A 9076-nucleotide genomic window follows, 5' to 3' on the forward strand; every position below is an offset into this window, starting at 1 on the left:
AATAATTAATTTTTTTAAACAAATACTAAAAAATATTTTACATATAAAATTAGTAATATCTGATATCAAATTAGTTATTCAAATTTCCATCTGTTGCTTTAAAAGTTTTTTTTTTTTTTGATAAAATATGAAAATTTGAGTCCTTTTTTTGATTGATCAAATTTCAATGTAATAATGGTTTGTGATTTATTAAAAGGCCAGAAAAAATCAGCATGTAGATTTGAGAGCAAGAGACAGATCTATTTTAAATAATAAAAACAGTTAAGCTTAAGACATAATTTACATTTTTTTTTAAGTTTTAGCTTCAATTTACTGAAATAAATCTGAATTACAGATAATTTCTTAGTCTTATATAAAATGGGAATTTTGGAAACATTTGGACAATTTTAATTACTCACGAATTCGAAGGAAATGAATATAAAAACAAAATTTCCAATGCATTAAATACTTGACCTATATACTTAATTTTTCTACATTAAGAAAGTATCATGATGAAAAAAAGAGGAATTTCAGTTTGACTTTCAGGCGTCAACATGAATAACACAATATTATCACTTGGAAACATATGCATTGACAAAATGGAAAAATTTCGTTATTTATATTAAATTTGTAGCTAAATAAATTTAAAATTTCCTGTTAATATTAATTTAAAATTTCTGAATAATACATCCAAAATTTACTACAGAACAAAATCATCGGGGATTTTTAAAATCGAATTAAAATTAAAAGAAAGGATTAAACAATAAGAAACTATTTCAGAAACTATATAATACAGTTTATAAGATTTTTTTCAAGTGTTCTCAGAAAGAAAAAACTGAAAACATCGGTGAATTTGAATCTTAATATGTTTGAATTGTCGTATTAATGCAATTTTAAATTCATGAATCAAGCATCCAAAATAATTGACAGAGCTTCAGCAAAAATATCTTTGGATTTTTTTTTTTTTTTTTTTTTTTTTTTGCAATCAAAGTAAAATAATAGGAAGGATTAAACAATAGGAACTACTTCAGAAACTATATAAAAAAGTTTATAAGATTTTTTTAAAGTGTTCTCAGAAAAAAATAACTGAACAAATTTCGCAGAATTGGTATCTTAATATATTATAATTTTCGTTTCAATGTGAATTTGAAATCCATGAATAAAACATTCAAAATTATCTACAAAACTTCAGCAAAAAAAATCTTTGGATTTTTTTTTTTTTTTTGCAATCAAAGTAAAATAGTAGGAAAGATTAAACAATAGAAACTACTTCAGAAACTATATAAAGAAAGTTTACACATTTTTTTTAACCTTTCTCATGAAACAAAACTGAAAACATTCCAATGAGATGCAGCTTTAGAACTTTTTTTCATTTTATGCAATAATTATTTTTCTACATTCTGTATTATTGATTTTTAGGAAGATTTATAAAAAATAAATATATGTGGAATAAATTCAAAGAGAAGCTTTTGCATGTTTACAAGTTTTAAACAGATAAATGATCTTGGAACTAACCATATTATATATTATAAGAGTTTCTACAGTGCATAAATTATAAAAGAAAAACAAAACAGAATAAAAAACTCATATATTCGATTATTCTTAAAAAATGCATTGCAGAAAAGAATAAAATAATTTCGACAAAAAAAAGTCGAAATGTACTTTGTGGGAAAAAAAACCATATTAAGTAAGGGACAAAAACATGTTTTTATATACGAGTGTAATAAATTCAAATAATGCACTTTCTTTATCAAAAGCACAGCAGCAAAAATCTGCGGCAAGAGTTTTCACAAGGCATGAAAATCCATAAATAATAAAAATGCTTTTAGGTCGCGTAATTTTCTCGTTGATGTTCACTTGCAGCACAGTAGAATGTTCGCTATAAAATGAATAGATTTTCCTGTTCGGAATTTTATTAAATAAAAACCTAGCATTTAAAAAAAATTCTTTTTTTTTACTTATTTCAAAGAATACTTTACTTATTACAAGATATACTTATTTTAATATTATTTACAATTTTTTATAACCTTATCTACTTTTAGGAGTATAAAAAGTTCAGAAAGAAAGCACGAAATGAAAAATTGTGTTTCCTTTTTATTATAATAATTATTTTTAAAATTACAGAAATTCTCTTATTTCTAAATAGTAAGTAAAAACTGAATTTTTTTTTTCCGGAAACATGTATTAATAGTAATCATGGTATGATCTAATGTTTGTATGGAAATGTTTTCTTATCTTCTTCAATGGAAACTGAAAAATATTTTTGTCTTTGAGGCATTAATTAATTAATATTAATTGCAAATGCATTCATCAAAATGAAATTCTTGAAATTTTTTTGTAATATTTCCTCTGAATGCAACGCTTTTGAAAAAAAAATTATTAGAAAAAAACGTTTACGTCACCACGGTAATGGAAGTATTTTAAATGAAAGAAGAAATTTAATACTGGAAGATAAAATGTGTGAAATTTAACTTGTGTCCTACAAATTAGATAAAATAAACACACTATCAAAGATTTAATTAATTAGATTGTATCTACAAAATCTGATTACTTTAGTATTAAATATTTAACTATTACAGCAAATATTAGCTATTACAGCAAATATTTAACTATTACAGCAAAAAAAAAAATTACAGCTTATAAATTTAAACAGAAATATTTATAAAGGCGTGCTATTAAATATTTCAAAACAACAGATTTTTTTAAATTTTAATTATTTTGTTTTTATCTTAAGATCTATGGTGTTCGAGACCCTTTACTAAGTAAAGCCAGGTAATTAAATTTAATTTAGTTGAGGATTGACATATGAATAAGATATAAATGTGTTAACATAACAAACATATATTGTCCAGAGTACACGGGCATAATATATTTCACGAAGAATAATTTAAAAAATCGATTGCAAAAGCCAAACTTTTGAAACACGAAACAAGACAAATAAAATAAAAAAATTTGAAAATGAAACATTTCAGTTTTTCACATATAATCAATGCAATCTGAATTGGCAATTATTTTAGCTTTTCTTTAAATAAATGTCGACGATAATTTTTAATGAAATGTTTTGATAAACGTTAATCAAATGAAAAACAAATGCATATTTAAATTTTATGAGTTATAAAACTTAAAAGAAATAGATAATAACAAACACACTTAATATCTTGTTTCATTATTACTTATTTTAGAGCGGAATTTTTCATCTCATGTATAAATGAGCCATTAATTTTGAAAGAAGGGCTAATCCATTTTTGAAAATAATGGGTATAATGACAATTTTAGATTAAACTTGTTTGATCTTTTTATACATAAAAAATTTATAGTAAAATATAATTTAGATTCTAGTATTTGGGAGACGGAAGTTTTAGCTCTTAAAAGTATTGAAAATCTGTTTATTTTGAAAGTGTGCAAGTCCATCTTAGATTGAAATTATATTTGATCGAATATATTATGACAAAAGTTAACTCCGGTTGCTGTATGGTAAAGCAAATGTGGCCGTTTGACATCATGTCTGAAATCTAGCGTGTTTCTATTTATCTATTTTTGATATTGAAAATCGGTGATTGTACAGTATTTCATAAATAATAAAAAGTATCTTAATTTTGTGTGTCGACAGTAATATGTTTACTTCCACGCCGATTATTCAGTCCAATGACAATGAAATAAATAACATTCATCACAAATTTTTATTGTCAGGACATTCATTTCTACCGAACTATCGTGATTTTTGAGTGGAACTATCTAGTAACTATTCAATCCATAAACTAGTTCTTTGCATATTCCCCAGGATTATTATAAAGTAATACAAAAGTGTCGAAATCATAATAAATGTTTAGTACATAAAATGAAACGGAAATTTATTTTCAACCCAATTTCTGGAAAAAACGGTTTTAAAAAGAAACAAAAATACCGATGGAGAAACCGCGAATTGATAAACTATATGCTTGATCAGATTTACAAGGGATGCACCATACAAAATGTTGAACAAAACTTCAATAAAACGAGATTTTGAATTTAAAATGATCGATTTGTCAACAGAACGAGGAAGGTAAATAATTCAAAGTAATTTCAAAAATACAAAATTATTTTTATGTATGAAAAAAGAAGATTTATTACATCTGGAAAATACAAGGATATGATGGATTTATTATCATATTTACCTCCCGTTTATCATAAAAATTTTAAAATCTTAAATCCTGAAAAAAATTCAATTTAATTATACTTGGGTATAAACTGAAAATGTATAATTTCATTGAAATTTTTTATAAAACTGAATTACTGTTATGTTATATTTTCTACAAAAATATTCTTTGCTTTGTTTCACTTTTTATCAAATGATTAAATATTTATAAAAATTTGAATAGTATTTTGTTTTTATTATTAAAAAAAGGCTGATGCAATAGAAATATTTCCCAATTAAATGTACGTTTACAATAATTCATTAATTTTGAAAGTGAGGCAAGTCCATTTAGTTATAATAAAACTCTTATTTTTTTAATCAGCATTGAAAACACTATTGGATTACAAACTTATATTATCTAGTGCCAAAAAATACAAAAAATATATCTATTAATACTTACCAATATTTTTAAATTTATTTAAACGCAAACCTTTAAATATCTCGCAATAACAGAAAATGGACTTGCCTCACTTTCAAAATAAACGGCTCAAATACGGCTTAATTTAATAAATATTATATTACAATATCATTCAAAATGATAATAACTGTAAATAAATCATAGATTCTTTTCTAATTAATAAAATAAAAAGTAATAAAGAAGATTGATTTTTTGATGATGATGATGCTTAAAAAACAAAGCATTTGTAAAGCTGTAAATAAAAAAAAATTCGAAAATATCCTAAAACGTTTTTTGTGCCTTGGATTCATATGTATGCAAAAGTTAAAGTTTTTTGTTGACGATTGAGTAGTCCCATAGCGACAGAATAAATAAATAACATCTACATAACATTTCTTTTAAATATATAGCTTCTGAATTTGCATTTTATTTCAATCCATGGACAAAAGAGTATTTAAAAACTGGTTAATGGTTTTTAAATGGCATCTCTATTGTATCTGAATGCACAAGCTTTAATATTCTCGCACGGTAGAATTCAGAAGTAAAATATATATATATATATCTTCAAAATTAAAATAAATTTCATATTTGCATTTCCTACTAAAATTTTTGACATATAACTAGTTTTATGAATTTCTGTTTCATTGATCTTTTTTTTAGATTTTCATCTTATCCTTTATGTTTTCTTAATTTCAGAGAATAATCTCTGTTTTATTCTATCGTAAGCTTTACAGAAGAAAGAAAACGAGAAAGTTTTGTTAAAGGAAAATATCGAAAAATAGTTGTCAATCTATATCGTTTATGGAATTCAGGATTGCGTGGTATTGACAACGAGTAAATTAGAAATCGAAATAAATAAATAAATTGAAAATCATGGAAAATGGATAAAAATAGAATTCTTGATTATAATTCTTTTGATATTTTATTCCTTTACCTGCAATTCCTAAGAATTTTTTCCCTTCTTTTAAGAAGTATTTTCTCGGATTCCAGAATTTATTTGCATTTTACACGTTGAATATCGCTCTAATTGATATGTTCCGTCGAACCCCATGATAGCCAAGGTGTTAAGCAAGTTTTAGAAGGAAAAAAAATACTATTCAAAAATAAATAAATAATGAATAAACGACATTGCGTATTGATTTTATAAAGTCTAAAATTTAATGTGAATCCGCGTTTTTGACTATATTAGGGTATCAAAAGGGATTTAGACATTAAGTAAACATAGAGAAAGAATGATGTATCAAAATAATGCATACTAATCATGTTTCTTTTTTATATACCTAATTTTTAATTTGCATTTTTGTAGTCATTTTACTTTCATTTGTTCGTACGCCCCAAACGTACATAGTTTTAAGTACAGAATGACAATTATTTTATTGCAATGTTAAAATAATGTTTAACTTAAAAGGCGAAAAACTTAAAAATCTTTTAATTAAGATGAAATATGGGTTCTTATAAATGCGAAACAATGTGAAATATAGATGATGGTTCTTTTATTTATTTAAATCTCTGTTAATAATAAAAATAAACGCGTGTTTTCCCGAGAGTGTTTCTCTTTCTCTCTCTCTCTGTGAAAGCTTGACGAGTCAAGACGTTTAACATAAAATTACTAACATAAATATATAATTTGGAAAGTAGGAATTATGCACTTCGGAGTGGATTTTTAAATTTTCATTTCGAATTTTAAATCAGTACAAATTATGCCAAATTTTGAGAGGTTTTTGGAAAATTCCAAAATCATTATTGAATTAAAGCAATATGTAGACAGTTACAAAATTCAAAAACTAACTTTTTATTGATACTAATTTAATAATCATGTAAATTGTTTTTGAATTTTTGATTTTTTTTTTAATTTGCTTAATTTCAGACAATTGTTTACCTGAATTTCAGACCAATTTCAACGTTTCATCAAACATTTAAACACAGGAAGAAGAATTCTGTTTAGTATTTGCATAGTTTACAAGATGAAAAAACAAGAATTTTCATTATCACGAAAGTTAAAAGAGTAATGAATCGGAATATTGCGTTTTTAATAGTACTACGCCATAGGACTAATCTCCATTAGGAAGTTTCATGTAAACTATGAACAGAATTTGAATAAGACATTTAAAATAACATTTCTTTAAGGTCAGACATTTCGGCATAATCATGAACATACAGTTCAATATAAACAATTTATCTAAGATAAAATATAACCTATATTTTTAGCACACCCGTTGGTCTACCAAGTCTACTATAGGAAATAAGAGCAAACATTTAAATCCTGCTCAGTTATTCGTATAACCATGGTAGGGATTCTGATTTTTAATGGTCTGAAATAAAATAACAAAAATATTTATTATTCTCACGTAGTCTGAAGGAAAGTTTCATAAAGTTTTGGATTACTAAAAAAGTTTTAATGATCCACGGACAGATAATCGCTTAAAGTTGGATTTTACTTGCAACACGAGAAAGATACTGAGAGTGAAAAGATCAGTGTCATTCACATTGAGAAAATCGAATTCTAGATGTAAACTTATAGTACATATTAACTTTTATTCTACGAAGAAATAAGGACATTTGCTGATTAGACTCTGATTAGATTTTTCTTCCATCAAATTTTTCAATTCAGAAAAATTCGCTGGAAGTTGATGGAGAAAAGAAGTTCAAAAGTTCCTGCTTGTGCCCTTTCTTTCATTCACGCGATTATTTACCCGCCTGCTACAAAAGGTCTTCTTAGTTTCTGTTAGATTTTAATATTTTTTACATGTGTTTCTTGATTAGAGCTTTCCAGCTTGTATCACAAGTTTAAATTAAACCAATGGGAGGAATAACAGCTAAACTCTTTTTTTTTCAAACTCTGTAATAAAAGTCCTTATCCGTGTCTTCTCTCCCCCCCCTGCCCCAATATAAAATTTATACCAAAGAGCAATGCCAAAAATGTTACGAGTACTCAGTTTTTTTTAATGTATTTTTCATTATTATTTTCCACCTTGCACGTATGAGATTTCCTATTCGTATTGTTATAGAGATCCGGTCTCCGTTATTATCACTCAGTTTTTCCAAGTTAAGCAGCAACTAAGAGAACTTTAAATAATGAAGAAAGTAAACAAAAAAATAATCTAAAAAACTCACTCTGGATGGGGGATCTGAGGATACATTTTATAAAAATTTTAGGACGAGCCCTTTTTCAAGGTGCAAAAATGTTCATAATTTTAATAGCAAATATCGCCGACAATTTTATGGATGACGCCATGATTTTTTTTTGTGTGTTTGTTTTTCTTATAGCATAGGTTTCATTTGGCTAATTGGACGTTCTGACTGATATCCTTTATTTTTTGTTATTTTTGTAACCCTTTATTTTGTCACTATTTGCGGGGATGGTAATGAATTTCAATATTAATATTAAGTTTCTAGAAGCAATGTAATTATCAATACATTTAGTCATTACTATTGGTACTCATTATTTCACTGAATATATATATAAATATATATATATATATATATATATATATATATATATATATATATATATATATATATATATATATATACTGATGTAGGCGTATATAGGTATCTCATACGAGGAATGTGTATGAACTGCTGCACTGCATATATATATATATATGACTGAAGTAAATTTTCTTCCATTCTTGCTATGAAATTCCATAACAATCTAAAATATTCAAATATGTTGACGAAAACTCTCGAAAATGCGCTCTCTTTTATGCTTTCACAAAAACAGAATCCAAAGAACTAAGTTTCTTACGAGTGATGCATTGCATTGCTTGTCAAAATTCATAAATATATTCTTGCATATGAAAGGGGTTCTGTTTCAATTTCCGATCAAAGTGTTTTTTTTAGAAAAGGCATGTAATAAAATTCTATAAAGCAAACATTTTATTTCTTTAGTGCCGTGGGCTACAAGATTGTACATATCTAAAAATAATTTTCAAATTTTATGAAAAGTTTCTCTTTTTATAAAATATAAATTATTATGTGAAAATCCATGAATGAATCTTCGTCATTTTCTTGATATATATATTTTTTAATCTCTTTATATCGAAGCAATGTTATTTGAACATAATGCTATTTTTAATTATTACTCATTTGAAGCTTAATATTTTTAAATAAAAATTGTTGATTTATTTCTTGCACTTATGAAAGACATTTTAATCAATTTTTATTATATTTTATCTCAAATATATTTCATGGCTGTCAACAGCTTTGTACGTTTGTTGTCAAATGACAACACAGGACTTTATTAGAATAAAATAAGTTGAGAGAGAACAGTGTTAAATATAATTATAAATTCCTTACATTTCAATTACCAACTTTAAATTGACATTTGAGAATAAAATATAGAATCCTATTTGTAGAAATAAAATATTGAAAAGTATTGCATCTGAAGTTTTAAAAAAGTACCATCCTTTTTTTCTTCCATCAGCACTCATACTAACATGTATATGCTTTAAATGTATTCAATAACATATCAAGTAATTATTCAATTAAAAAGAAACATTACAGTTTCAATTTTAATTCTGATA

The sequence above is a fragment of the Argiope bruennichi genome, chromosome 11 (assembly GCF_947563725.1).
Source record: "Argiope bruennichi chromosome 11, qqArgBrue1.1, whole genome shotgun sequence".
Lineage (NCBI taxonomy): Eukaryota > Metazoa > Arthropoda > Arachnida > Araneae > Araneidae > Argiope > Argiope bruennichi.